This window comes from Macaca thibetana, chromosome 8 (genome assembly GCF_024542745.1).
Source record: "Macaca thibetana thibetana isolate TM-01 chromosome 8, ASM2454274v1, whole genome shotgun sequence".
Classification (NCBI taxonomy): domain Eukaryota; kingdom Metazoa; phylum Chordata; class Mammalia; order Primates; family Cercopithecidae; genus Macaca; species Macaca thibetana.
This window is the reverse complement of record NC_065585.1, coordinates 11,031,600-11,059,508: the sequence shown is the minus strand read 5'-3', so window position 1 is coordinate 11,059,508 and position 27,909 is coordinate 11,031,600. Positions and strand designations below refer to the sequence as shown.

The window sequence follows — 27,909 nt, the reverse complement described above, 5'->3', positions numbered from 1 at the left end:
CTTTCAGACTAGTGGACAAGATGCTAGAAGCAGGTTTCCTGTTCAAAAACGGTAACCATGTGCCCTGTTCACCCAGGGTTGTCAATTGTGAAGCCCAAGGTAGACGCCCGCATTTCTCCCCTGGGATTTGTCTCTCCTGCTCTCTCTATGGTTAGTGTTATTTTTAATGAGCAGCCTGGGTTTAGAGCTAGCTGTTTGAGGATCCAGTTCCCAAGAAATGCAGCAGTATTAGTGTATCTAGGCTTTGAGTAGAAAGACCTGCAGGAGGAGCTTGAACAAGTTAGTTAACCATGCAGAGCCTCCATCTCCCATCTATGAGGCATGATGACACTAGTTTCAACAGGTTGTGGTGGGGGTTAAATTAGATAATGACTTGTCCATTTATTAGTCAGTTCAGGCTGCCATCACAAAATGCTACAGTCTAGGTGGCTTAAACAACAGAAATTTATTTCTACAGTTCTGGAGGCTGGAAATTCCAAGATCAAGGCTGTGCTGCTTTGGTTTCTGATGAGGGCCCCCTTCCTGGCCTACACACTGAGCGAATTTCCTCTTCTAATGAAGCCATTAATCTTACTAGATTAGGAACCTACCCTTATGACCTCATTTCACCTTAATTACCTCCTAAAAGCCATATCTCCAAATACAGTTACCTTGGACATTATGGCATCAACATACGAATGTGGAGAGAGGGAGACAATTCAGTCCATAGCAGTCCACTTAGAGTAATTATCTGACACATAGTAAATGTCTATAATACAGAATTATTAAAATTACATTACTTATTTTTGTTAATACTCTAATTGTAAATGATAGACATAAGGTGAATTATTCTAGCTTAAACAAAAAGAAAACTTTTATATCAAGAAATGCAATGTTGTCTTTCAAGTCAAGATTGAGAATGAGACTTGGTTTCAGAAAGTTTCTGGAAATTTAAAACTGAAAATGTATCAAGAGCCTAGAGTGAAGTCTCCCTCCACCTCTCACTGTCTCCTCACAGTTTCTGTGGACTGGTTTTTTTCTACCCTTCCGGGCTTGTACAGAGGTAACAGTTGCCACTCCACACCTCCCATGATACCATCTCCTCTGTGCAGAAAACCATTTCACACTTACTCACTTGCAGACCCAATTCAGAATCGCCAAGAAAGGAAGTGGGTTACTGCACCTGGGTCAGAAGTCCATGCCAGGTCTAACCGCCGATGGTTAAAGAGGATAGCCTCCAGGGGCCCGGGCACCCACTTTTACAGGAAGGAAGCAATTTGAGAGAAAGTGGGTAATTGTTATGCTAGATAATAACCCCATACAGTGTCTGGTATGTTTTTCATACAGATGCCAACCCTGTTTCACAGGGTACCTTTTTGAGTTGTAAATGTGAAATCCCGATTCTAGTGAAAAGTTGTATTATCTTGACCTGACCCCACCCATTTGGGGATCACCATTTTCCTTTCAAAGCTGATCACAGGGGTCCTTGGGTACATGTCCTCCGTTCCTACCTCCTCTGCCATCCTCCTGTTCCTTTTTTTTTGAGATGGAGTCTCACTCTCATCGCCATGGCTGGAGTGCAGTGGCGCGATCTCGGCTCACTGCAATTTCCACCTCCCGGGTTCAAGCTATTCTCCTGCCTCCCCCTCCTGAGTAGCTGGGATTACAGGCACCCTCCACCATGCCCAGCTAATTTTTGCACTTTTAGTAGAGACAGGTTTTCACCATATTGGCCAAGGCTGGTCTCGAACTCCTGACCTCAGGTGATCCACCTGCCTCGGCCTCCCAAAGTGCTGGGATTACAAGCACAAAGTGCTGGGATTACAGGTGCTGCTGCACCCTGCCCCTCCTGTTCCTCTTGCTGTGTGGCTATCTGGATGGGATTTGTTCCCCAGGCTTTTAAAGCCCCACAAGTTCCTGCAGGTGAAATTGTTCCAGAATGTGCTGGGAAGGCATGTCCAGCCAGTTCTACACCAGTGTGGGACGAGGTCCTAGTGGATCCAAAACTGTCACTTGGGCTAGATTTCCAGTGGGTCTCATTGTCACCTCACAGAATTCCCAACTGAAGGGGTCTGGCCTCTTAGGCAACAAAGGCAGTAATCCCCTTTCCCCACCCCTGTGGTTTATTTTATGACTCAGATTCCTCCATATCAGTGCTATCTTTAGCTTATATTGATCCAGAGGTTCAGAGTGGCAAGAATGATATCCTATTCTCTCTTCATTGCCTCCTGTATTGAGGTGCAAAGGATCACACTTAGCCAAAGACAATCTGTATCAACACAAAGTAAAATCCTAATGGAGCATGCTGGCTGCATCTCTCCTTTTTGCCATCATTGAAAACCGCTGACTGGCCATATGCAGGTGCATAGATCTTCATTAGGCCCTGCAGGATGAGAGGAAGGAGACATTCTGCCTGGGGAAGAATCAGCAGTGTCATAAATCTCCACAGAACAATTAGGAGCCCAAGAACCAGCGGGCTTGGGGAGGAGTCACATTATATCATTTTTCTATTTTATTTTCTGCTCAACCATCTTCCTTACAGCATCTTTGAGATGTTCAGTAATTGTTGACTACCTGGAACAGTTACACCCCTCAATTCTGTTTAATTGAATAGTGAAAACATTTATAATAAAAGTTCTTCTAAACTTACTCTATTTAGCTGACTTCTCTGATTAACCAATACAGCCCAATGACCCTGTAAAACATTCTAGGATAAAGCTCTCAGTGGGTGAGTTCGCCTCAGCCAGTGGGATGCTTTACAACTCTCCACAGATCTGCCTCATGCTAAGATTCCCTGTAGCTCTCTGAAAAATGTTTCATAAGCCAAAGATACATTAGGGAAGAAGGAGATAATATTGTTTCTATGAAAACTACAATAAAAAAACTTCGCACCTTTCAAAGACTTTGAAAAAAAAGATAGATTGCCTTAAAAATCACCAGACAATTATGTGTGGACTTCATACCTGGAAAAAAAAGCTGGAGGCAAGGTCATAAAAATCTAGAAGATACCTGCATTCTCAATGTCTTTTTTTTTTTTTTTTCTGAGACAGAGTCTTGCTCTGTCGCCTAGGCTGGAGTGCAATGGCGCCATCTCTGCTCACCGCAACCTCGCTTCCTAGGCTCAAGCAATTCTCCTGCCTCACCTTCCCATGTGGCTGGGATTACAGGCGCCTACCACCATGCCCAGCTAATTTTTGTATTTTTAGTAGAGATGGGGCTTCACCATGTTGGCCAGGCTGGTTTTGAACTCCTGACCTCAGATGATGTGCCTGCCTCAGCCTCCCAAAGTGCTGGGATTACAGGCATGAGCCACTGTGCCTGGCCAGTCAAATGTCTTAAACTCTCTCCATTCTAAAGAAAGAAAAATTTGGAAAGGGTAGAGACATTTTACAGACATAGTTTACACTAGATAAGGCAGAACTCTTGAAAATAAACCATTCTCAAAGAAGCACCCTTGGTCTACCTCAGAGTTCATAAATACATGTATGATTACATTTGTATTTATGTAATTTAAAATAAAATTCTCAAGCTATATATGTAATTTAAAGAAATATTCCGTATTTTCTATTTTTCCTTTACCTAATGAATCTCTGGTTTCAATCACTTGTATCAGAGAGTTCTGGGCCATTTCCTTTATTTGTAGCATAAATCTGAGAAACTTCATGAAACAGCAGTTAAGAGGAGGAGATTTAGGATGTGAACAGGGCATGTTATTTGAATCCTCTAACTCTCAGTTGCTTCATCTCTAAAGTGGGTATAATATGTGCCTCATAAAAGTGGTTGAGGGTTAGAAAAAATAATTTCTGTAAAGTGCTTAGCACATTACCTAGCACACATTAAGCATTTAGTAAGTACCAGTAACAATAAAAATGATATTGATGAATTAATAAACAGTTACTAACTTCCTGGTACTGTTCCAGATGCTGAAGTCACAAAGTCACGAGATGAGTGAGCACGTCCCCACCCCACCAAACTCGCAGTCCAGCAGGAAGAGAGGTGACAGATCATCTCAGTAGATGTATTCATTCAATACTATTTGTTGAGCTTCTAATCTGCATCAATAAATTACTGAAAATTTGCTATAATGATAAAAACATGTCCCTGCTATCATAAAGGCTAAAATCTATTGGAGAAAAATAGTTACTAAATAAAATTCATACAGTGTACAATTGAGGAAATTTACTGTCCACTGGGGGAGTGCGTGTACCAGGACAGGGTTCCCTTAGGAGTACATCTGGAGCTGAGAATTGGAGTTTGCCAGAGTGTTCACTGAATGAGGGGTGGGAGGAGAGCCAGCATTCATACTGAATGAGAGACCCACTGGCAGGAGGACACAGGGTGAGCGTTTTGACAGAGATCCTGTGGGTGACATGGGGAAGGGAAGGAATAAATTTCTCTGTGTTTGGGAAAGTGGCATGACTCAGGAAGGTTTCACAGAGGATTATCACCTCTGTGAAGGTCCCTTGGATGGGACCATACAAGGCTGACTACAAGGGAAACGTGAATATATTTCTCTGTGAGTAGAGAAGTAAACCAAATTATTTGGCTGGATTATGAAGAACAATATGTTTTCTCAACAGGCAAGGTAAGAAGAGCTGTCCAAGAAAGGTAAGCTGTGTCTACAAATGTTGGAGTCCAGGTTGTTGAGACAAATGGGGAGGGATAGCTAGGACCTGGCCAGCAAAGCCCAGGGCACCCAATAGAGAAGAGGAAATTAACCGGAAAGGTAATGCCATAATCTGGGGAACAGGAAATGAGGTCCTGGCCTGGGACGTGTCCAGAGAAGAAAAGGCAGGGCCATTATGCTTCCTCTGGGTTACAAAGGGATGCAGCAATGGACGAGGTCATTGGCCTGCAACAGCCTGGCCCTTGGATAGGACCATACAAGGCTGACTACAAGGGAAACGCGAACACATTTCCCAGTGAGTAGAGAAGTAAACCAAATTATTTCTATGAACAGGAATTGCTAGAAGCTTCATGGAACGAGTGGGATGTAAGATGCATCTTCAAGAGTGAGTGACATTTTGGAATGGCATTTGAGAGATGACAATCCAGAGGCTAAGGGAAACAGCCCCAGATGGGAAAGCACCAAGGAGTGAAGCAGCTTATGAGTAAAAAGTATTTCTTAGCTTTGCAGTTTCTAAATTTATCTATGTTCTGCCGCTTTAATCTCTAACAATATGATTTTGAACTAATATAAAATTAATACTTACATTAGCTAAAGTAGATAATGACTTAATAACTTCCACATCCCAGGCAATAAACTTTTGAAAATGCTTCTAGCCCACCGAATAAAAATCTGACAAAATTAGTGAAAGAGAAATTCAAGGACTGTTTTTCTTTTAATCTATATCTCAAAGTGACGGTGTACCTGGGAAAATGTACAGATTCTAGTTCTGCATTACTTCAGATCAGAGATTTGTAGTAGAGAGATGTGTCTCCCCAGGGGGCATTTGGCAATATCTGGAGACATTTCGGGTTGTCACAACTGGTAGGGGGTGCTACAGGCATTAAGTGGGCATAGGCTGGGGATATAGCTGCATAGAACAGCTTCCACAACAGAATTTTTCAGCCAAAGAATTATCAATAGTGCCAAGGTTAATGCACCTTGTTTTACACCATGAAATAATCTTTAAGACTGACCTTCTCAAATCCTTAATTTTGCAGATGTTATATGTAACGTCAAAGATATGAAATAATTTGTGCACAGCTGGTAAATTAACAGTATACGGCCTAGGACTCAGGCTTTATTGACCAGTGTTTTTCTTTCCTGATGCACTAGACATCCTGTATGTTTTATATCAAATGGCCAGCATATTTTAATGCTGTCAGCTCTTAATTCTAACACAGAGAGGAGTTACTATATAGATGCCAATTGCACAGGGAGGAATATAGTTTTGAGCTCGGGCTTCTGACGATCCAGGAAGGGAAGGGGAGCAGGTGCTGCCCCATCTGTAGGGTCCACAGCACCATCACTGGAGCCCCAGATGGGGCTGACCAGGAGCATCAGTGTATGAAGACCAGTCCATGATGCTGACACTCTTTAATTATGAAAGGATGAATAATCTACTTCTGCTTTCTTTTAGGAGACAAGGGACTTGCCCAAAGCACGAACACTTCATAAACAATTTAACAAATGTAAACTGTGAAAGAGAAAGACAAATTGTGTGAATATGAAAACTAGGGTCTCTGATGAGCCCATAGCCTCCAAACTCCTCCCTTCACTGCAGAATGTAAGAATCCTTCTGTGCCTGCAGGAGAGTGGGCTGTGGTGGGAGGGGGCTGGACCTGGGGGTCAGAGTCTGTGAAGGGCCCTAGCCTCTGGCCTGAGTAATGCCACTTACTGACCATGTCAATTTGGGGAAGACATTTTCGTTCTCAGGGCCTTGATCTCCCCACCTAAGAAATGATGAAACCTGAGTCAGAGCTTCAGTGTTTGAGTTTATCTTTGAGATCAGGTTTAATATGCCTCATTTTCTAGGTGAGGAAATTGAAGTTTGGAAAAGTCAAGTTATCTCTTCCAGTTCACAAAATCAGCAAGAGAACAAAGGGGGGCAATTGATTAGATTTCATGCAATATCAAAGTTTGGGAGAAAAGGCTTGAGGCTTTGGGAGCATTAGGGGCTGCAATGGCTTTGGTCCCATTATCAGTAGCATTCATTTGCCCATCCTCTCTGAAATTCACTAAAGGGACCCTATGTATCCCTCTTCTGGCTTCCTCATGCCTGGACCCCCAGATGGGCATCTTTTTTAAACCTATGAGGCCTCAGGATGGTGGCTCCTTCTCAGCTTCTCCTTGAAGACTAGATGGGAGCTCATTCCAGACACAATCATAGAAACAATCACTCCAGCTAGGAAAAGCCAGATGGACACCAAGAAAAGGCTAATGTTTCACCATGGCTGAACCACCTCACCTCACAGTGTGTCTTGTTTAGGCAAACAAGATTTTCAAACAAAGAATCAGGAGCAGGTAAAAGCCAGAAAGAATCAGATGAGAGATATGCTCAATAGCAAACTTCCACACTGTCCAATTAACCAATCCTTCTGAGGGTTATCTGATGCTAAGTGCTCTTAGATAATAGATTGGTAAAAAGAAAAGTCACTTGTGCCCTGGAATTGGTTTTTGTGCTCCCAAGATGAGACAAGACTAATAAAAATGGTCTGCACCTCCGGAATCAGCAAATATTAGAAAGATCAAATAAAATCTCTAAAGTCATTGAAATGCCCTGCTTCTGTGGTAAATTAGGGCTGAATCCTTTGAAATCCTTAAGCCTGAGGCTGGCAGGCTGTTCAATCACATTATGTGCTGCTTTGGAAATATCCCTACAGTTTGGTAGGCAAGAGGCCATCCACAGTGAGGTCTTTTGGGAGAAAACACAGCAAAAATGTGTTGTCAGGATGGTTTTAATTGGTGATCTGAGATACAAAGTCTCACTGGGTAAGGTGAATTTGAGCTTTAAGCTTTATCTCCTGTTCACGTTTTGCTCTTTCCAATTTGATGTACAATATGAACAACTGGAATCATTTCCTGGGAGTAACTGGCAAACACTTGGCCTCAGAGAAGCAGCATGACCCTTCGTTGCCTGTGCAGTGAGAGGGGTGGTCTGCATGACCTTGGAACTCCCACTTAGCTTCCAGTGTTTTATAATTAATCAGAGGAATATATAAATTCTGATTTAGTCAATACTGATTTAGGAACTATAAAACTGCATCACTTTAAAAGACTGTACAGGCATGTCTTCTTCAAAAGTCTGAACCACATTTAGTTTTTCTTGATTAAAAAGTATCTTGCTTAATTTCGGTGATGTTCTTTCAAAGAAAGCATGAAAAAATATAATTGTCTCATTCATTTTTTTTCAGTTACTATATTCAACAAAGATCTACAGAGCATCTGAAAAGCAGCACAGTTCTGCCACAATGGGGCTCAAGTTTAAGTGACTGCAAAGTCCAGGATTCTTAAAGCTTAAATATTAACACACAGTTCCAGACTTGTAATGCCCCAGAGGCACAAGATAAACATACTCTCAAATCTTCTCTGGCAAGGGACACTCTCAATCCACTTTATTCAGGATTCACAAAGGTGAAATCAGAGTGAATGAGCTCAAAATTAAAAATTAAAGTGCAAAGAAAAATATAAGCCATTGACAGTGAGAGGAGCAGAAATACAAAGCAAACAAGCAAGCAAGATATTTAAACGTCTTAGACCATAAGATAATATCACCATTAGAGATTTAAAAATAAATATATTTTTAACATTTTAAAGTATGAATGAAACTAAAAAGTGAGATACAATCAAGAGCTTATCATGAAAGGAACCAAATAGGACTCCCAGAAGTGAAAAGAACCAAATAGGACTCCCAGAAGTGAAAAATGTAGTTATTGCAATTAAAGTCACAATGGACAAACTAGACAGCCTAAACGTATACAAATGAAGAAATAATTGGGAAACTGGAAGGTAGAACTGCATACATTTACCCAGAATGCAACATAGAAAATTAACTTGGGGAAAATGGAGACTGAAATGAGCAATCCATTATTTTAAAAACTCAAAAAAAAAAAAAAAAAAAAAAAAACCCAAAAAACAAACAAACAAAAAAAACAGCTGCTGGCAAGATTATGGAGAAAAGAAAACACTTATACACCGCTGGTGGGAATGTAAACTAGTTTAGCCACTGTGGAAAGCAGTGTAAAGATTTCTTTAAAAAGTTAGAACTCTCATTTGACCCAGCAATCCCACTACTGGAAATATATCCAAAGGAAAATAGATTGTCCTACCAAAAAGACACATGTAGTTGTATGTTCACTGCAGCACTATTTACAATAGCAAATATGTCAGAATCATAAAGATGTTCATCAATGCTGGATAAAGAAAATGTCTTTTGCAGCAACATGGATGCAGCTGGAGGCCATTAGCCTAAGTGAACTAATGCAGAACAGAAAACCAAATACTGCATGTTCTCACTTATATATGGGAGCTAAATATTAAATGCACATGGACACAAAGATGGGAAAAACAGACATTGAGGACTGCTTGAGGGGAGGGTGGAGGAGGTGTGCATTGGAAGGTTACCTATCCAGTTCTATGCTCATTATCTGGGTGATGAGAACATTTATATGCCAAGCCTCAGCAGCACAAAATTTACTCATGTAACAAACATGCACATGTATCCCCAGCACCTAAAAGTAGAAGAAAAAAAAAATGACCCAGGTATATGCTGCCTACAAGAGACTCACTTCACATTAAATAAATAAATAAATAAATAAATAAATAAATAAATAAAAAAAATGAGCAATCTAATTTACATCTAGCAGGAGTCCCAGAAAGTGCAGGGTAGGAGAGATTTGAGAGACAGTGTTCAAATGACTATGAATTTCCCAAGGTGATGAAAGACATGGATGCCTTGTTGAGGAGGATATCAAATCTTAAGCAAGGATTGTTCACTTGATGTAAGATAGAATGGATGTGTTTTATAGGACATAGAGCCTTAGACCAAGCAGAGAACATACATTCTTCACCAGCACACTTGGCACAAAAAATGCCTGTTGGCCCGCTATTGAATAGGCCAAAGAATCAGTAGCACACAGAACATTTTTTTTGACCTCAGTACAATAAAGTTAGAAAGCAATAACTGTAATTGAATGATTAAAATTGTGAAGATGCTAGTATCATTAATGTTTTTGCATTAAAGTTCTCACTGATAGTATACAGGCATCTAGTACATAGGATGCATTGCTGTCACTCAGGCTCATCAAGCCTGGCTTTGATATTTGGTTATTGAGGGAATGGGGCTTGAAATGGTTTGCTTCTTCCTTCCCAAGTAATTTCCTCTCATTGCTGTATTGGTTAAGAAACTGTTTATATAGGAGTCTAATTAAATATACTTGAATGTATATAAAAGTCCCCTTCCTTCTTGCTGTGTTGCCTTAGGTGAGTTAATTAAACTCTCTGTACTAAGTTTTCTCATTTGTTTAATGGAGGTAATATTATCTACCTCTTAGCATCATTAAAAATGTAAATTTACTAATAGGTGTAAAATACTAAGAACAGTGTTTATCACCTAATTTAAAAACTTTGACTATCACTTTTTAGTTATAAAGTTACACTGATTGATTTATCCTACCCTGCAGTCAGAGATTTGGGTGAGAATGGCCTATAGTATCTGGAGAAGGGGAGAAGCGTGGTGGGGGTGTTGAGGGGGTGACCAAGGTTCAGAGGGTGCATATTCTCTGAGCTAAGCCATTGGAAAATCTGGGACTTTACAAAGGCATGCAGAGGCCCTTCCCAGCAAAACTCCATGTTAGGATGCAGGATAGACACTGGGATAAGATGAAATCCCCTCTAATTTTCTCCTTTACTGAGTCCTTTTGTAGAAATAGGCTCTGCAAACACTTTGTAAGGTTCCCCTAGAAATGACTTTAGCAACTTATAAGTCACAGAATGTAGAAATGTGACCATGTGGCCAGGTGAATAGATTAAACAGTTCAGTCCCCAAAACAGCAAAGGTTGAAAGGAAATGTAGTAAAAGGTAAAGGGAAGAGGTACATTCATAAAGTTGTTGTGGAAGAAAGTCAGTGACGGGGAACAACAAGAAGGAAAGTTGTGTTCCCCATGATTTGCTCAATTTGAACCTTATGGTAAGCTGAAATAATCATGACACATATTTATCAGTCAATTTCAAAAATAAAATAAAATAAAACAATACCTGCATACAAAGTGAAACATTAAAGAAAGACACAGTGGCCACCAAAACAAAAAATTCTCCAAATTGTTAGTTTTATTATCTGTAAAATAGAATATAAAATTTACTCAGCTGGGTTGTTTTGAAGAATATGTATGATAACATGTGAAATGTGTTTGGAACAGATAAATCCTCAGTCTATGTGTTGCCTTTTTAATAAAAATATTATGATCATACCATTTGTATAAATTTAGGTGATGTTTTTTTCTTTTACAACTCATGTGCTACTTCTGTTTTAAAAAATACCTACCTAAAATTACCTACTTCTGTTTTAAAAAATACTTAATAAACTATTTTAAACTCTGTCCAATTTTTACTTGTCCTCTGTACTTTTCTCAACTTCCTTTCCTTTTTGCTTTAATAGAACAATACTTCCTTGGAAGGAAATGATTCTCATTTCTGTCATAATGTGCTGCTTGTTCTGAGGCCTGGAGGAGCTCTGAGAAGTTAACAGCCAGTCAGGCAGCCAGGGGTCTGCCCCAAAGACCCTTCTTCATCTTCATGAAAGACTGACTTCATGCATGTCCTATTCACCACCGTGTCTCTCCCTGCTATTGGTGCGTCCCTTTCTTTGAAGAGAGGGCACAGACATAAATGACCCATAAGTCACTGGCATCATGTCCTCATGAAGAGAATAACAGACAATTGAGTGTGTTCTCATGCAATGACTTATGTGTTCATCATCACATTCAATTTCCAAAAGGTTCTGTAAGAGAGACAGAAAATAGCATTATCCACAGTTTACAAAAAAATAATTAAAAAAAGATTTTTGAAAGCCAGATCGGAAACTCAGAGAAGGAACACAACGTGTTTCCACCTTAGCTCTGGTGACGTGACCCTAGTCTAGCTCTCTTTTTACCCAAATCAGAGAGCTATTCTGCTGAAGGAAACCAGGAAAAATGCAAGTAGGCCAAAGGTTTGAATTTTCACATGAGGATGTTAGGCCTAATGTACTTTCTCAAAGTTGTAATTAGCATTCATACAGAGCTCTGTGTTTAATTCTACCTTTACATTTAAAACTCATCAACCCCTCTAAGAGTGAGTGCTGATGAATCCAGTGTGAAGATGGCAAGAGTAGGAGGGGCCTCAGAGCAAATCCAGCACCAATCCTCAGGCAGCAAACTGCACTAGGATCCAGGTGTTGCCTCCTGCGAACTGTGCGCCCCCGGAAAACTCCTGGAAAAGGCTCTCAGAAAGATTTATTTCCCCAAATCTCAGTTTCTCTCATTTGCAGAACGGGACTTATAAATACAACTAAGCCACAAACTGTTTTGGAGACCAAAGAATATGTGATAGAAACAAATCACCTAGGCCGGGCACAGTGGCTTACCTCTGTAATCCCAGCACTTTGGGAGGCCAAGGAGGGTAGATCACTTGAGGTAAGGAGTTTGAGACCAGACTGGCCAACATGGCGAAATCCTGTCTCTACTAAAAATACAAAAATTAGCTGGGCGTGTTGGCACACACCTGTAATCCCAGTTACTCAGGATTATACCTGTAATACCCAGTTAATGGGAGGCTGAGGCACAAGAATCACTTGAACCTTGGAGGCAGAGATCGTACCACTGCGCTCCAGCCTGGGGGACAGAGTGAGACTCCATCTCAAAAAAGAAAAGAAAAGAAAAAAATCAGTAAAAACAAGCAAAAAATGTTCTCCAAAAGAGGCTAAATGGAGTATTTAATATGTTTGAAAAATGCTTACATACAGTCCTGTATAAATAATGCCAAATAATTCCAGTTAATCTGTGTTTAGCCCAGAAATGTTGCCCTTTATTTCACCACAGAACACTCTTCCCAAAGACACTGTTATTCACATGCACTAAAAACATGATTTGGTGGATCACGTTTTGTGAAACGTTCTTATTAGTTTTTTCCTTTTTCGGTGGGAGGCCAGGGGCCACACTTAATGCTGAGACCCCAACTGTCCCAGCCTCCCCACCACCCTTCCATCCTGCAGGCGGCCTTGGGGTGAAGAGGCAGCCAGCCTGCTGCCTTGCCTTAGAGACTTACCATATCTTCTCTGGGTTCTGACAGGTATAATTGTCAATCATAAGTCATGTTAGGCAAATGGCATAATAACTTGATGAATTTTCAGCAGTTCCCATCACCTCTGCTGACAGAGAACAGAGGCAGCATTGAAAGCAGGGAGGTTGAAGCTGGAGAATTTACCCGAAGTGTAGTCACTAATGAACTATGCCACCTACATGCCCACCTGCTTAAAGGCATGGGTGTTCTGAGCTCTAGGACCTCCAGAGAAGCCTTGAACATGTTGCCTTCCTGGGGGACCCAAGAAGATAGCCAGAGTTCCCTGATGCCCATCACTGATTTCAATTGCTCAACTCATTTAGGAAGAAGGTGCTATGCAGGGGAAGAGGCAGTGAGATGTCACGAAGGGAGCCTGAATTTAGGAGTCAGGGCGACACGTTGAATGCTGAGTCCAGAGCCCACCATTGACTGCCTTATGTGGCTTTGGGCTGTGCCTCAGTTTCCTCCTTGATAGGCAATCAGGAGATCAGTTCCAGCTGAGACTCTGCGAGAACACTAAGGCCATGTCCTATTCAAAGTCCAGTCCAGATGCCTTCACTCCGTGGCTCTCAGTAGATGTGTATTCATAGCAGGGCTCACCATGGAGCAACAATAAAATGAGGGCCATCCCCTAGGGGGCAGGCACTGCACTGGATACTTCCCATAGGGTAGAAGTGAAAATATAACATGCATGGGTCATAGTGGTGAATGCCTTGGGGAGCTGCCCCCACCTGCTGTTCAGGACTCAAGTACTCATTTCCTTAGCTGCTGGGTGTGTCACTGCTGAAGAATCACAGCTGAATCCCTCCCTCCTCCAGCACTGCCCTCTGCTAAAGTTCACCCCCAAACCTACCAAGAGCCACCAGGGACTAATCAGTGAGAGGCTTTGAAGGCCCAGCTCTCCTTTCCCAATTCATGAGGGTCATCTAGCCCTCAACATTCCTGTAGAGCCAGCCGAGGAGGCCTCTGTTGAGGCTATGTCCCAATTTGACTTCTCAATCTGCCCATCCTGCTTCCCTGGCTCCCTAAAGCACACCCCCCTAAAGCTCCTGCTCCTATATCATAGTCCCATCTCAGTCTGTGTCTCAGAGAACCCAGCCTACAATGAATAGTCTACCATATGCCAGGGTCTGTACAAGCACTTTACCTGTGTGACTTTATTTAATCCCTTCAGGAACCCTGTGGTGAATCCCATTCCATAGGTGAGGCTCAGCAGTTATGTGACATGTCCCAGTTTAAAATGGCTCCAACAGGGCACAGCATACTTCCTAAATACTTCCTATGGGCCACACTGAGTTATGTGATGGGATATGAACAGGAGGGGAGGAGGGCAGCAGGAAGAGGAACTGTCCCTTGGAGAGATTTTTCCTCATTCTTCCCCATGTAAATGCTCCAGACACAGTACTCTCTATTCTAACTCATCCTCTGCTTCTTCTCAACACTAACTACAACTTCCTATTGTTTTAGGTTTTTACCTATTGACTTCTTTTGTCTTGTTGACCATTGGAGGGACCACGTCTGTTTTGCTCACAACTGTGTCCCATCACTCTATTGGAAATTATACATTGTATTAATATATGTATATTACAGAGTCATTTGACCGTCTACTGCCTCCCCTGTCCCCATCACATGTAAGCTCCATGAGAGCAAGGACTTCCTCTGTTTGGTTCACCACTTATACTTCCAATTTAGTACAGAGATTGACACATAGTAAGACTTAACCCATTTTTTAAAGAATGGATAAATTATGAGTGAATGAAGTATTAGGTATAATGCTGATAAATAAATTCACACGTGCAGGAAAAGATGGTTCAAACCATCAATGGCCAACATTGATTGGGCATCCTATTTCTAGAATGGCATTAGGATTTCGGTTTGTGATTCTAACCACCACCCCCCACTCCCTCACACACACACACACACACACTCTCTCTCTCTCTCTCTCTCTCTCTCTCTCTCTTACAGTTTTGTTGGAGGAAGAAAAAGGAGAAATAGGGCAGTTGTCTTCTAGTCCAAGGGAAATCATGCACAGTTCATTCAATAAGCATTTATCTAATAGCATTATAAATACAGAAGTAAGTAAGCCATATGGGTTTTTGGTCTAGCAAAGGATATTAATGTTTCTCCACTAATTACAAGACTCAAGAAGAAAATTATTTGGATTATGGTACTAGTGGGTGAAGGTCATGCCATGCTACAGCTCAGTGAGTATCTCAGGATGCCTAACTTAAATGTTACCAGCAACTCCAGCAGCCATCCAGAGTGAGACTGTTACTTGGCATCCTGGTTGCGACCTAGGTGCCTGCTATTCCTTCAGGAAGGAAACCTAAGTGACTCCATGTGATAGATTGTGAGGGACCAGAGAAGAGTCAGGGAGACATGAAGAGATAATTATGTAGAGGCCAGAAACACCTAACCAAGGAATGACAGAGCAAAGCAAATTCCACAAAGGAGAGGGGAGAAGGAGGATGCCTCCAGAGCCAGTTGCCATGTGTGGCATGGTTGATTAATGAATCAAGCTTTAAATTTTCTGGCAAGAAAGAGACAAAAAATGTGATGTTTACAGTTTCGTTGTGAGCTTTCTTTTTTTAGTTAAAAAATCTTATGAGTTTGGAATTTTAAAGTGTGGGAAGTAATTTGTTTGAGATTCAACTCCACATGTAGAGGGTCTGATTAAATCTGTAGCTTTGACCATGACCACAAAATCCAGCTTTTTATTGAGCCTTCTGCTAATTAGAGCTGGAGATTTTGCATTTTATTGCTTTAATCCTATGGTTGTTCTAGAAACCTGGATTATCACATTGCAAGGGAGGTGATTTAAGGCAAACATGTTGGGTCCTTGCTCTGCTTCATTTAAAGGATAAATGATAATATTTTTGTATTTTAAAAAAAGGTGAGAGAGGCAAAGGCTTTTTCTATCTCCTCTGGCATCTGTTTCTCAGTAGGGCAGAGGAAACTTTCAGCACAGACCACTCTTTCGAAAACATAGTGGTGAGGGTTAATCCATCCCACAGCTTCTGCTGGGGCTGACAATCTTTGCCAAGACTTAGCTGGGACCCAGCAAGTCACCTAAATGGACAGGCTCTGAAGTGATACTGCCCTCACAGCTCGGAGTGACAAGAAATGGGATTTGCAGTTTCCTTTAGGGAGGGATTATGCTCTGGGTGACAGTCCTTCCATTCTTGTCTTTTTCCAAATAATGGGTCTTTCTGAAAGATGTTGGTAGACTCCCCAGCACCCAAGAATTACTCAGTCAACTGGGGACAGACTGAACAGATTGATCTGCAGAGAGTGTGGGCTATCTGCAGACTGTGGCATATCCCAGAGAGGGTGAGCAGTTCCCAAGGCAGGGTGGGGAAGAGATGACTGATGGAGGGGCTCAGTGATCAAACAGATGTTTAATGGAATTGAATAACTGCAATATTATTCAGCCTTAAAAATGGAGATCTTGCCATTTGCAACAAGGATCAACCTAAAGGATAGTATGCTAAATAAAATAAGCCAATCTCAGATAGAAAAATATTGCTTGATGGTATTTATATGTAGAATCTAGGAAATAAATTAATACATAGAAACAGAGTAGAGAGGTGGTTACCAGGGTGTGGAGGTTGGGGAAAAAAGGAGAAATATCCATTAAAGAACAAAAAGTTGCAGTTACACAAGATAAGTAAGTTTAGAGATCAAATTAAAGCATGAGGACTATAGTTAATAATGTATTACATACTGAAAATGTGCTAAGATAGATTTTTGGTACTCTAACCACAAAAAAGTAACTGTATGAGATGATGAATATGGTAATTTACTTGATTACAGTAATCACTTCTGAATTATATGTATATCAAAACATAAAGTTGTACACCTTAAATATATAAAATAAAAATGATCTAGAAAACCCAACTCATGCTCTCTTTCTCTGTATATATTCATATTTTTTCATTATATGTGGCACTTTCTATATTCTCAATCAAGTTTATTTTCTGACCACTGGCTGAGCCACCCATCACAGTGTGATCTTTCTTCTCTTTCATTCACTAGCATCCATATCACCAAGTCGACCTCTCCCATCTTCTCAGCCTGTATTTTCTCTCCATCTCCACCGTGTCTAATAAAGAGTTGTGTTATCACATTTCTATGTGACTGTAGGATCCACCTGGGAGCTGGATCTCTACTCAGACCCATTCTCTGCTATTCTCCTCATTGAAAAAAGAACGATGTTTCTGCAACTCAAATCTGTCAATAGCCTTTAGCGAAAGTGCAGTTACTTAGAGTTGCATATGAGGTTCTCTAAATCCCTGGTGATTTTTTTCATTATTTTCTTTGTCACATCCTCTAGTCACATCCAGCAGCTGCCAGCTGACCAGCAGCCAGCTCAGGGTAAAATCCTGCCAGGTCTGTAGAGTTGGTTCTACAGTTTAAAGTGCTAATTACACATTACACATCACTGCTGTGCTAGTAGCTAACCAAATAAATTTGCATTGCTGGCCAGTTTACATCAGAAAAATCTAGAAAAAGAAGATCAAATTAAATAGAAGTAGAAATAAGGAAAAATAAAATATATAAAAGTGAGTCAATGAAATAAATCATTGTCAAACAGAGAAAACCAATGAAATCAAAAGTTAGTTCTTTGGAAAGATTAATAAATTCGATAAGCTTCTAGCAAAACTGATTTAAAAAAATTGAGATGACACATATGACCAATACCAATAATGAAAGAGGGGATATTACCTTAGCTTCCAGAACACTGAGATTGCAGGAAGAAAATATTAGAAATGCAACAATAAATATAACAACTTGGTCAAAATGAATTTCTTGAAAGACAAAAATGACCAAAAAATATAAAAATCTGAAAACTGCAGGTCACGATCTCATGACCTCTTATAAAGATCAATAAAAAACACTCAAAAATAACCTAACAAATTGATGTCCACAATATATAAAATAATGTATTATGAACAAGTAGGGTTTATCCTGAAAATAAAAGACTAGTTCAACATCTAAAAAATCAATTAATAAAACTCACCTTATCAACAGACTAAATAAGAAAAAGGCGCAATCAAACCAAAAAGAATCCTTTGGAAAAGGAATCATCATTCTTGATTTTTTAAAAAAAATCTCTCAAAGTAAAAGTACAAATAAACTTTCTTAACTTAATAAAGATATAGCAAAAAAAAAATGAGAATCAACGTCATACTTAAAGACAAAAGACTGAATTCCTCTAACCTACAAACAAGGTAATTCATGACTCTTATTCAAAATTATTTTAGAGGTTATAGCCAGTACAATGAAGCAGAAAAGAAAAAGGGATAAAAGGGGCCTAGAGATTGGAAAGAAATAAAACTGTCTCTTCTCATACATAACATGATTGCCCATAGAGAATATCTCAAAGAATCTGAAAAATAACCCCCCAAAACTAATAAATGTATTTGGCAAGGTTGCAAAACGCCAGATCAATATACAATAAATTTTTGTATCCTAGGAATCAAGCAACTGGAAATTGAAATAAAGCAATGTCATTTATAATAGAACCAAAATACATTAAATACTTACAGTTTTCTGAAAATACCACAAGATCTGTGTGCTGAAAACTACAAAATCATGGTTAAGAAAAATCAAAGATGACCTGAATAAATGGGGAGATACACTATGTTCATGAATTAGAAGAACCAATTTTGTTAAGATGTCAATTCTCTTAAATCAACATGCTCAACGTTAATTTTTGGTAGAAATCAACAAGCTGGTTCTGTAACTAGACCCAGCGTTTGCTGCTCATTGCTTGAAAGCCAGTCATGACAGACAAAGTTTGGTGGAAGGAAAAGCAGGTTTAAGTGGAGAGCCAGCAAACCAAGAAGATGGTGAACTAATTTTCTAAAATACCGTCTTACGATTTTGAATTTACCATAGAGTTTTTAAAGGGAAACTTGCTATGGGAGGCATGTGGGAATAGTGCAGGGCACAGGGTCTGTGTGTCTGTTTTAATAGCTATTTTGGGTAATTATTCATACAGAGGTCTAATTAACATTATGTTGACTTCAGCCCAATGGTGCTAGATTAATTGTTCATGACTTTTCCTAAGTGGGAAGATTTTGTAAGGGCTCTGTGCCTGGTTTGTTTCAAGATTAGCCTCTGGAATTTCTTAAGCAAAAACAATTAGATAAGCATGTGTTTATCTAATTATGCAGGGGAGTGTCTAGAGAAGGAAGGAATAATGGGTTAGAAAAGAGGGAAGTAAGAAAAAGAAAGTGGGTGATTAAAATATGTTTTTAAAATTAAGGTCCCCGGTTACAGTTCTAAAGTACATATGGAAAGAAAAGAAAATAGAATAGCCAAAACAGGACGAGTGCGGTGGCTCATACCTATATTCCCAGCACTTTGGGAGGCCGAGGCGGATGGATCACCTGCGGTCAGGAATTCAAGAGCAGCCTGGTCAACATGGCGAAACCCCGTCTCTACTAAAAATACAAAAATTAGCCCGGCATGGTGGCAGGCACCTGTAAACTCAACTACTCTGGAGACTGAGGCAGGCGAATTGCTTGAACCGAGGAGGCAGAGGTTGCAATGAGCCTAGGTTGTGCCACTGCACTACAGCTTGGGCGACAGAGTAAAATTCTGTCTCAAAAAAAAAAAAGAATAGCCAAAACAATTTTGACGTACAATAATGTTAAAGAACTCAGCTTAAATGTTTTTCAGATTTACTATAAATCTGCAGTAATCAAGACAGTGTAGTATTAGAGAAAGGATAGACATATAAATAAAAATTTGAAATATAAAATATAGAAACTGACAAGTATACAGTCAACTGATTTTCAATAAAGATGCAAAAGCAATTTAATAAAATAGCCTTTTCAACAAGTAGTGTTGGGATAATTGGATATCTATATGAAAAATAATGAATCATAATCTATTAGGAGAACCCGTTCCCGATGTTTAACGTGGGTTCTTTTCTATTTCTTAAGGGTCTCGGCTGGGTTGAGAAATAAAGGGAAAGAGCACAAGACAGAGAAATTTAAAGCTGGGTGTCCCGGGGAGACATCACATGTCGGCAGGATCCGTGATGTTCCCCGAGCCATAAAACCAGCAAGATTTTATTAGCGATTTTCAAAAGGGGAGGGAGTGCACGAATAGGGTGTGGGTCACAGAGATTACACACTTCACAAGGTAATAAAATATCCCAAAACAAATGGAGGCAGGGCAAGATCACAGGACCACGGGATGTGGTGAAAGTAAAATTGCTAATGAAGTTTCGGACACGCATTGTCGTTGATAACATCGTATCAGAAAACAGGGTTTGAGAGCAGACAACCTGTGACCAAATTTATTAGGCGGGAATTTTCTTCCTCCTAATAAGCCTGGGAGCGCTACAGGAGACCAGGCCTTATTTCATCCCTTCGGCTTAGACCATAAAAGACGGCAGGCTTCTAAAGGGGCCATTTATAGGCCTACCCTCAGGGCGCATTCTCTTTCTCAGGGATGTTCCTTGCTGAGAAAAAGAATTCAGCGGTATTTCTCCTATCTGCTTATGAAAGAGGAGAAATATAGCTCTGTTCCATCCGGCTCACCCGAGGCCAGTTCAAAGTTACTTCCCTTGTTCCCTGAACATGGCTGTTATCCTGTTCTTTTTTTAGATGCCCAGATTTCATATTGTTCAAACACACGTGCTCTACAAACAATTTGTGCAGTTGACACAATCATCACAGGGTCCTGAGGCAACATTCATCCTCCTCAGTTTACGAAGAAGATGACGGGATTAAGAGATTAAAGACAGGCATAGGAAATCACAAGGATATTGATTGGGGAAGTGATAAGTGTCCATGAAATCTTCACAATTTATGTTCAGAGATTACAGTAAAGACAGGCATAAGAAATTATAAAAGTATTAATTTGGGGGACTAATAAATGTCCATGAAATCTTCACAATTTATGTTCTTCTGCCGAGGCTTCAGCCGGTCCCTCCGTTCGGGGTCCCTGACTTCCCACAACAATAATCTATACCTTGCAACCTCTAAAACAAAAGTAACTCAAAATTATAATAAACTTAATTGTAAAACCTAAAACAATAAAAAATCCTGGAAGAAAACCTAAGAGAAAATCTGTGCGACATTAGATTACACAAAGAGTCCTTAGACATAACACAAATAACATGGTCCATTAATAATAACAACAGAAACAATGAAATCAGTAAAATTTGGTTTCATTAAAATGTATAACATCTATTTTTTGAAAGATATTTAAGAAAATAAAAAGATAACCCATATATAGGGAGAAAATATTTATACATTATATTTATGATAAAGGACTTGTGTCCAAAATACATAAAGATGTCTCAAGATTCAAGAAAAGATAGGATTAAAAATAGTTAAAACAGTTTGAACACAAACTTTGCCAAAGGAAATATACAGATGCAAATAAGCACACAAAAAGATATTTAGTATAATTTGTATTGTGGAAATGCAAATTAAAATCACAACAAGATATACCTATTAAAATGTCTAAAGTATATGAAAGTGGGTAATATCAAGTGCTGCTGAGGATATGGAGATACTGGAATTCTGATAAACTACTGGTGGAAATGCAAAACAGCACAGCCACTTAGGTAAACTATCTAGTAGTTTCTTATATAGAGAAATATAGACAACTCAGCAATCTCAGTCCTAGATTTTTACCCAAGTGAAATAAAAGCATTCTCACAAAACATGCACATAACACTTTGTAATAATAGAATGCATAATTGCCTCAAACTGGAGACAAACCAAATGTCTCTCAACTGAAGAATAGGTAGACAAAGTGTAGTATATCCATACAATGGAATAATGCCAAGCAATAAAAGAAAAAAAAAAAGCAGTACATGCAACAACAGGGATGCCTCTCAAATGCTTTATGTTAAGTGATAGAAGCAAGATTCAAAAGACTGCATACAGCATAATTCCATTTACATGACTTTTGGAGAAGGCAAGATTACGGGACTGGTGACTGGGTCCATAGTAGCCAGGAGTTAAGGGTTGGAAAGGGGTGACTACTCAGTGGTACAGGGCAATTTAGGGGGTAAAGGAACTGTTCAATATCTCAACTGTGGTGCTGGTTACATGTCTGTATATTTTTGCCAAAACTTGAAGAACTATACACTAGAAAAATGAATTTTACTAAATGTAAATTATTTGCTATTATTCAATATCATTTTTAAAATGCAACAAAAATAAAGATTCTAAAGAAAATAAATGAAATCCTGATAAACTTTTATCTAGTAAAGAGAACAAATTTGCAATTAAATACTTTCCCACCAAGAAAAATTACAAGCCCAGTATCTTAGTCCTGTAGTCCTATAAGAGAATAAATGAAATAGTATACTTTTTCAAGAAAAGAGGGTTACTTACTCACAGTTCTGCAGACCGGGAAGTTTCAGGTAATGTACTTGGCTTCTGGCAAGGGCTTTTGTCCTGCCTTATAACATGGCAAAGAAGGTCAAAGGGAAAGCAGACTTGTGTGAGAAGGGTCAAACAAGAGGAATAAACTTGCTGTATAATAACTTGCTGTCTTGGGAACTCATCTATTCCCAGAGGACTAAATCAGTCTTGGGAGAGCAATAACTCACTGCTCCAAGGATAGCACCAACTCATTTATGAGGGATCCACTCTCAGGACCCAGACACCTCCCATTTGGCCCCACTTCTAAACACCCATACACTGAGGATCAAATTTAATTTTAGTGGACACAAACAAAGCATATCCAAACCACAGCACCCAGCTAGCTTTACTGGTGAGTTCTAATGATTTAAGGAAGAAATTATAACTTTCTTACACAAGCTTTTTAAGAAAACAGATACAGTATTTTTATTAGTGCAGGATTAACCTGTTATCAAAACCAGACAAAAATATTACAGCAAAAAGACATTACAGTAATATTCATTACCCAAACCTAAACACAAAAATTCTCAAAATAGATATTTAGCAATATATAGAAAAGAATATTCCATAATTAAGACGTGTACATGCCAAGATTATGAAGTTAGTTTAATATCCAAAAATCAGTATAATTCACCATGTTAACAGAAGAAAAAAATATTTTAATATATAAAGCATTTTATGAAATTCAACACCTATTTATGACAAAATTCAACACTCATGAGAAGACTTCTCAACAAACTAGAAATAAAAGAATTCCTCAAATTGATAAGTACATCTTCAAAATTCTAGAGGTGTTATTTTTAATGGTGAAAGATTGACTGCCTTCCTCATAAGACTTAGAAGGGGGAAAAGATACTACTGTCATGACTTTTATATAAAATGTCTTGAAAATTCTTCGTGCTAGTGCAATAAGATAAGAAAAAAAATGCATACAAATTGGAAAGGAAGGAGTAAAAGTATCTTTACTCATAGACAATCTTTGGTACATTAATGAGTCCTAAAGAATCTATAAAACAAAACTCCTAAAACTAATGAGTTTAACAAGGCTGAAAAATACAAAGTCAACATAAAAAAATTGTATCTCTGAACAACAGTTACAAAAAAGGTAAAATAAACAATATTATTAACATGGTGTCAAAAACATTAAATACAGAAAATTTAACATATTATAACTTTACACTGAATGTTAGAAAACATTGCTTAGTGAAGATAAAGAACATTTAATTAAAATGAAATATATTGTGTTCATGGGTCAGAAGACTGAATATTGTTAAGATGTCAATTCTTTCCTAATTTGTGTGTAGATTCAAAACAATTCAAATCAAAATACTTGATTTTTAAAAAATTTTTATCAGTAGAAATTGACCTAGAATAGTCAAAACAATTTTGGGGAAAAAAGGAAATACATGAGAGGACTTACACTCACTTACTCTAAGATTACAGTCCATAGACATAAGGATAGTCATATAGCTTAGGAGAAGAGAATAACTGACATTTTGACATGACATTAAGGTAATTGAATATAAAAAGGACAATAGTCACTGGAATAGTTGGATATTCAAATGGAAAAAAAATGAAATTTGACTCTGACCTCACATTTCAAACAAAAGTTAATTCAAAATGGATCATAAGACTCTTAAATAGCAAAGCTAAAACTATAAATTTGTAGAAGAAAACTTTTTTTTTTTTTTTACATTTCAATGACTTCATAACCTCTGAAAATAACATCCTTTCATTGAGAAGTTTCTCAAATCCTGGAAAATCATTTCCAGGATTTTGGACCAGCAAATTGGACCTCAGCTTCTAATTAAACACTGGCACACTCCTCCTCCTGGCCAGGTAAATTAATTGATGCATAAGACTTCTGATCCTCCACCAATGAGGTTCCAGGTTAGTCTCAGCCTGCTGTCTAATCATTAGGTTGGTTTAATTTCATGTGATACAGAGGCTTTGAGGTTGCTTGGGTACTAGCTTACATAACTTGGAAGAGAGATCTTCTGCTTTCACTCTCTATATTTACTCATTTTAACATTGGTGGGCTTTCCACCAATATATACCATTGACAATCCTTTTTAAAGTAAAAATACACACAGTTTAAAATGTCAAACTCACAGAAGCAGGGAGTAAGATGGTGGATAGTAGAGGCTAGGGTTGCAGGGAGACGGAGAAAGGAGAGATGTTGGTCAAAGGGTACAGAGTTTCAGTAGACAGGAGAAATAAGTTTTAGTGATCTATTGCAAGGCATGGTGATCGTACACAATACACTATCAACTATTTCAAAATTGCTAGAAGAGTAGGTTTTCAACGTTTTTAACATACACAAAAGGTAAGTAGGTGAGGTACTAGATATGTGAATTAGCTTGATTTAATCTTTCTGCAATGTATACATATACCAAGGCATCACATTGTACTTAATATATACAATAATTATTTGTCCATTAAAAATAAAAACACATTTTTAAAAAATTAAAAATATCCACAAACCTCCCTTTGTTTTCTGCATTTATCGTCTTTTTGCTAACTATTTGCATAAGATCCCCAAATAAGCCTCTGTTCTCTTTGAACACTATAAAACAAGGTTAATTCAGCTTACACCATGTGCATTTCTTTCGTTTTAAGGAAAAGAAATCTGTAACTTATACAACTCCAGGGGCCCTCAGTACTGTTTTCCTTTCCAATTAATAGCATACCACAAGATGTTTGACTACTTTGCAGCTAATTTTGCATTCATTTACCTCTAGCCAATTGTTTTAATAATGATGCATTCTGAGTAGTGCCTTCTTCATTTAAGCCTAGAGATCTCTCTGAGGACATTCCCTAAGTTCACAGCCCCATGTAGCCATTCTGAAACAAAAATACCTTCTCATTCTCCAGCACTTCCCACTCCTGGCTGACGCTGTATGGCTTTTCACAGAAGCACTAAACAGTGGTTGTAGAAGGACCGCCATTTTTTCCTACATGGGTGAATGCTCTATTCATCAACATTCTATTGACCATCACAGTATCAAGAAGACCCTAGGGTATCATTTCAATTTATAGTCTCTATCCTCAAATGTCTATCCCTATCCCTAAACTGACTCAATTCTGTTTAAATGGCTATATTTCTATCATAATTTGCAAAACAAACTCCTATGTCTAAGTAACCCACGTGATAGGACCCTGAAGTACTGTGGCTGAACGATGCCCCCCCCCCCGAAAAGATATCCATATCCTAATCTCTGGAACTCATAAATTTTATGTTATATGGTGAAATGTACTTTGAAGATGGGATTAAATTAAGGATCTTGAGGAGGGCAGATTATCCCGGATTAGCCAGATGAGCCCAAGACCTTACAAGGGTCCTTAAGAGAGGGAGGAAGGAAGAGTCAATCAGAGGAGGAGGAGATGTAACAATGGACACAGAGATTGGAGAGATACACTTAGAAATGGAGGAAGGGGCCGCTAGCCGAGGAACACAGGCATCCACTAGAAGCACAGAAAGGCAAAGAAACAGATCCTCCCCTCAGGGCCTCCAGGAAGAATCAGCCATCTTGACAACCTGACCTTAGATCTGTGAATCTGATTTCTGACATCAGATCTTGATATAGTACACATTTATTCTACAGTTTAAAGTCAATAAATGGGTGGCAATTTGCTACAGCAGCAAAAGGAAACTAATTTATGAAAATTTGCTGTTTCATTGTCTAAACTAACAGAAACAGGTTCCAAAGGAATAGAATATCCATATATTCCCTTGTAGTCCCATCTCATGTTTAGAATTGTTTTATAATTTTCTTTGTTTTTACATCATATGGACAATTCCATGGCACCTTTTAATTGTTCTTTTTGTGTGTGTGTGTGTGTGTCTATAACACACACTATATATGCATAATATCTATATAAAAGATATATAATTATTATATGATTAATTATATCCAGACTGCTACCTTCAGGTACTCCATCCCCATCCAGCCTGGGACTTGGGACAATGCTATTGTCACTAGCATTGACTATTTTGTAGTGATTCTGCAAGTGGCCACTGTCATCAACCACTGGTTGTCCATTTCTCATCCAAGTTTTTGGGATCACTCTGTTTTTAATCTTGCCTTGTGATGTTGTTTTGCTGTGTCCCCACACAAATCTCATATTGAATTGTAACCCCCACAATCCCCACATGTCATGGGAAGAACCCAGTGGGAAGTGACTGAATTATGGTGGTGAGTCTTTTCCTGTGGTTTAAAAAACACAGGAGGTTCACTGCATAAGCTCTCTCTCTTTGCCTGCCATGTAAGATGTGACTTGCTCCTCCTTGCTGTCTGCCATCATTGTGAGGCCTCCCCAGCCATGTGGAACTGTAAGTTCATTAAACCTCTTTCCTTTGTAAATTGCCCAGTCTTGGGTATGTCTTTATCAGCAACATGAAAATGGACAAATACAACTTGCTTTCCAAAGAAAACATTGTTTCAACCAAATCCCACTCCTGCCATCAATTCTTGTGAGGATTGTGTGCCCTCCTCCCTTAGTTCAGAGTCCTCCAAAAGAAGACACTGAGACCAGGATTCAAGGGTAAGCAGATTATCTTGGAGGTGATGTCAGAAATCGCTGATAGAGAAGTGACAAATGAGACTGAGAGGGAAGGAATTGATCAAAGCGGTTCTCAGGTGAAAAAATCCTCAGGACTACCTCACCCAAATAGCATGGAAGAGTGAGTATCATACAGCAACTCCCTGAAAGAGGTGTGAATTCCCTGGCATTTCTGTCCTGCTGGACAGGAAGCAAAGTGGGCCCTGGTAGCTAAGGAAATCCCTCAGGCAAGGAGATATCGGTGCTGCCAACTGGAAGTTGGGCCAGAGAACACGGAAGTGGTGAAGGACCGTCCACAGCTCAGATCCAGTCATTCTTTCAAAGGGACTTCCAGCACTAGATCTTATCTAGTGCAGTTTATTAACAAAGTATATGAAAAGGCCTTCAAATTATTAATAAGAATGCTTATAGAAAAGTTCATCTGTGTCAGGCACCATATTTCTGGCTGGGCTGTCCCTCTTGGGAGAACACAGATGCCCTTTACTATCAAATCCCATAGGGCCCATGAGAAGAGACTGCAGGACCAGCCAGATGGCTCATGCCCAATGCCATTTTTACTTTGCTTCTATTTTACAAGCTGACAATTTTGCTCTGTGTGTACTGTAAAATAACAGACCTTTTCCAAATTTTGCTCAAGCTTACACTGTTCCTTTTTGCCTTTTAATTTATCTTTCTTGTACCTATAGTTAAAAAAAAAAAAAGCATTTCACTAGAGGTAGGGTTAAGGCTAGAGGCTCATGTGGTCAGAAAATTTGAGCTCTTCTTGTAAATGTTCACGTGAACCTTGTCCCTCCCCACCTCTGCTTCCTCAGGAATAAGTTTTCAAATATTTCATTCCATTTCACAAAAATCTAGCAAGGCTGGGTCAAGGGCCAAATATCTTTGTTATAATTCCCACTCTGCAAAAGAGTATGCAAGTCTCCCCCACCTGCTCACGGGGTCATCATATAGCACAGTGGCAATGGCTGGCCGTAGACATTATCTCAGACATCACACAGGAAATATTTATAAATCAAAATGGGTCAGATGCCTCAGATAAAGCTATCGCAAAAGACATAATCACTGTAGCTATTAGACTGACAGAATAAAAACTTTATCAGAACAACTCCAAGGATGCAACTGTGGAGGATAAGTTGTTCTTCTGAGAATGTGGGTGTCCCTTGGAGGAACACTAATGGAGAATCTCAAAGTCCTGAAGCCCTTAG

General features: G+C 39.2%; 1 long non-coding RNA gene across 1 annotated transcript in view; it reads left to right on the top strand.

Annotated features, from left to right (window-relative positions):
• LOC126960629 (uncharacterized) overlaps positions 1–3,977 on the top strand; it is a 57,498-nt gene extending 53,521 nt beyond the window's left edge. Inside the window, exon 4 of the long non-coding RNA XR_007728085.1 lies at positions 3,900–3,977. This is a non-coding gene — a long non-coding RNA (uncharacterized LOC126960629). The remainder of the gene's footprint in view (positions 1–3,899) is intronic.
• Positions 3,978–27,909: the final 23,932 nt, after the last annotated feature.